Here is a 3,916-nt window from a genome sequence, read left to right as displayed (position 1 = left end):
ATCCGCAAACAACAAAAATGAACAATGCCAGTAACCATGGACCAACTGGATATTGGTTTTCTTTTACTTTCTGAAAATCAAAATATATTTTTATTAGTAAATTAATCGATAATTGACATAATGAATATAAAAAAATATGACTATGAATATATTTCACATTAAATTTAAATTAAATATAGATGACAAAGGCTATAATCGCTTTCTGCGAACTGCTGAAAGGTCATTATTAATAAAACGAGAACACAGGCATGCTATAAGGCAATTAAAAATCACATCTCAAAGCTAATCCTATCCTGGAATCTGCAAGGCAAAATAGGTGAATAACTTCGAACTGAAGAAAAAGAGAGATAGATACACACAAAAAGAGAGATAGATAAACAGAGAGAGAGGTAGATAAACAGAGGAAGAGAGAGAGAGAGAGAGAGAGATATATACAGAGAAAGAGAGAGAGAGAGAGAGATATATACAGAGAAAGAGAGAGAGAGAGAGAGATATATACAGAGAAAGAGAGCGAGAGATAGATACAAACACGGTTGCCACTTGAAAATTTTTTTCTGTACCAAAATTGGTTTAAAAAGGTACCATTTCTGTAAAAAAAGGTCCAAAATTTTTTTGTACCTTTTTTTTTCTCGTTCTGTGATTTTTATAGTGTTATAAATGAACAAAATATAATATAGTGCAAAGTTGCAATTATAAAAAAAATTAATTGGAAATATCCACAATAAAATTGGGTCGTCAAAAATGTACCAGTTTTTGAAAATGAGTACCAAATGAAAAAAAAAAAAAAAAAAGTACCAATTTTGGTACTAAAGTACCATAAGTGGCAACCGTGGATACAAACAAAGAGAGAGGTAGATAAACAGAGAGAGAGAGAGGCAATTTGAAAATAGATAAACATGGAGAAAGGTAGAAACACGGTTGCCACTTATGGTACTTTAGTACCAAAATTGGTACTTTTTTTTTTTTTTTTTTCATTTGGTACTCATTTTCAAAAACTGGTACATTTTTGACGACCCAATTTTATTGTGGATATTTCCAATTAATTTTTTTTATAAATGCAACTTTGCACTATTTTATATTTTGTTCATTTATAACACTATGAAAAACACAGAACGAGAAAACAAAAAGGTCCAAAAAAAATTTTGGACCTTTTTTTACAGAAATGGTACCTTTTTAAACCAATTTTGGTACAGAAAAAAATTTTCAAGTGGCAACCGTGGGTAGAAATATAAAAATAGATAAACACAAAGAGTATTTCTTCTTCTATTTAGATAAGCCTCATTTAGAGTTCTAACCTCTCAAAATAATGTTTGCAATAATTCAAAAATATGAAAACGCGTAAGCGGAAACTTATAAGGGATTGGACAAATGGATCTTGAATATTTGCTGACATGGTAACCTTACACTAAATACCGTAGACAATTGGCGACTTGACTGTATTTCTAGTTATATTCCTTCACCGTGTACGGGTATTGTCATTAGGCAATACATTGGAGCCATAATAGTAACAAAGTTCCAGTTAGCAGATAATTGGAGGTTTACACACACAAACAGACAAATTCAGTTTCCAGACAGTAAATCTTAACTGATAAAGTAGAAGTGATTAGAGCTAAGATCTGGAACAAGTGCTTGAAAAATGGAGTGAATAGAACTAAGATTCCGCACTTGTAACTAGTGATTTAACCTTTTATATTTTGAAGCGGTTCGGAATTGTCATTTTCATGAAAAAGACAGAATTCGAACAGTAGTTAGTGAGTGGCTAGTATATGCTAACAATTAGAAATTTCAAAGAATTTACAAAATACTAATAAAATCAAAAATATTACTTTAATAGGCCTAATCAAAAAGGCAACTGAGTGAGTATATGAATATATCGTGTATGTATGACGTTATTCTACCTCTGCATGGTAATTCAGGATAAACGACTGAACTTTATTAATAATCAACTGATTCCAAAAAAAAGTAGAAAAATATAGATACAGTAATTCCAGATTTGTTGCATGAGATAGGACAAACGGCACAGCGATTAAGAAACCACTAGTCTATTAGAAAATATATTTCTAACAAATGAGAACAAAGCTAACAGACTTCAAAATTATAATTTTTAGGGCTAGAATTTTAAAGTGATAAACTAGTAACTTTTTCGTCGTCTATACCTATTTGTTCGCCTACAAAATTCACTGCCATTTCCAATTGACCCCGCGACTTCTTGCAGATTGCAAGCATATGGCGTACAAATATATTTAGAATATTATTTGCAATAACATTTATAAAAAATTATATTTAATTTATAAAATAAAGCAATTTAGCATCGACAAGTGTTTTAATCTTATCAACAATGGAAACTGCATTTAAGCAAAATTCGTTTACTGATAAAATTCGAAAATTCTCGCACGCGTAAAAACAAAACAAAAGAAAACAACAACAAAAACTTGAGTCGGAAATCAATGACGGCGTGGCACTTCAAATTATTTACGTTTTAAAATAACATATGTGATATTTTTAATATTTAAATATTAATAATTTTTGCAATGAAATTTTAAACTTATGTTACCTAAAAATATAGTATAACTTATTTTTTAATTTTTTTTTTCAAAAAGAAAGTAATTCCTTACCGACGATTTTGGTACATTTCCTCGCATTGTGACATATTTGCTGGCCTTTTCATTTGCAACACGCATCCTTTGTGGTGGAGCCATTTTCGTTGTTGTATTTAATTTTATTTACAAAACAGAAAATCTTTAAAAAAAAAAATGACAATTTATTATAAAAAAATGGAGAAAGTAAATACTTGTTTTTCTTCTTTTAGAATGAATATGATTTCAAAACTATTTATATATTTTCCTACTTGTTAACTATTTATTTATGAAGAAGTTAATATATAAAAAAGGAAACTATTTAAAATCACTTTTTATAATATATATTTTTATAACATATTTACTTATTATTTTCAGAAAATTATTAATTTTCCACGTATCCGTTACCAAATTCACAAACGCAACCAACTCCGTCCACTTTAGTCGTTTATCTACGAACACAGCATACGAATGACACGTATCAAATCAAACAGGGTTACCATATTACTAAAAGGAAACTCTCATAAAAAGAGAGCATGATAGTCGTTAAATTTAAAAGATTACTTAATACACTGCGTCTACACTGGTTAAACATTGGCAAGATTTTTAGTTACAATACCACATTTTCACTAACATATACAAATTTTACTTTGTGTACAAAATTTGAAATATATTACGTATTTGCATACGAATATGAAAATCTTGCCAAAATCTAATAAGTGTTTTTGCATAATTTATCTTCAAAACTGGTTAGAGTTTGAACAAATTTTTAGCAACATTCTTACATTTTCACTAAAAAAATCTGCAAAATATTAGTACACCCATATTTATTTATCATCTTCTAAGTAAACGAATTACTTGGCAATATTCAAATAATGGTCGATTCATAGTTAATCATACTAAAGTAATATATATGAATAAATAGGGTTTACCATTCTTATATCTTAATAAATGGAATACAAGAGATATACTTACTTTTTCTAAAGACCCGTTAAATAAAATAATAATGTACTACTATTTCATAAGCAAACTATTTAATATTCGGGACATAATATATAATTAATATAATTCTGTATTAAAACTCTATCAGATATGACTATATTAACTGGAAACCACTTATCAATTCGACTCCATCGCGTTAAGTGGATAGAAAATTTTCCAATAGAAAAATTAATATATTTTAAAATGCAGACCTGACGCGGTCAAACTGAACGAAGAATTGCAATATTAAAAAATTTTGACATAACCTACAGTATGGAGATATGTTTACATTCGTTCTATTTCATTTGTTCTCATTTCAACAGCTGATTTTTCAACTTGCATGTTGATTTGATTTTTGG

The 3,916-nt window shown here is 28.6% G+C and overlaps 1 long non-coding RNA gene across 3 annotated transcripts; it reads right to left on the bottom strand.

The window, feature by feature from the left end:
* On the bottom strand, positions 1-3,040 carry LOC119672378. 3 transcript variants are annotated; one of them, XR_005251891.1, is made up of 3 exons: positions 2,942-3,040; positions 2,616-2,739; positions 1-70 (listed from the first exon to the last, which is right to left on the bottom strand). It is a non-coding gene; the product is annotated as an uncharacterized LOC119672378 (long non-coding RNA). The 3 variants fall into 3 exon arrangements; XR_005251893.1 differs by lacking the exon at positions 2,942-3,040 and adding an exon at positions 2,849-2,877; XR_005251892.1 differs by lacking the exon at positions 2,942-3,040 and adding an exon at positions 2,792-2,829.
* Between the last annotated feature and the right edge of the window lie 876 nt (positions 3,041-3,916).

Source organism: Teleopsis dalmanni, chromosome 1, assembly GCF_002237135.1.
Source record: "Teleopsis dalmanni isolate 2A chromosome 1, ASM223713v2, whole genome shotgun sequence".
Lineage (NCBI taxonomy): Eukaryota > Metazoa > Arthropoda > Insecta > Diptera > Diopsidae > Teleopsis > Teleopsis dalmanni.
This window is presented reverse-complemented; position numbering and strand designations above follow the sequence as displayed.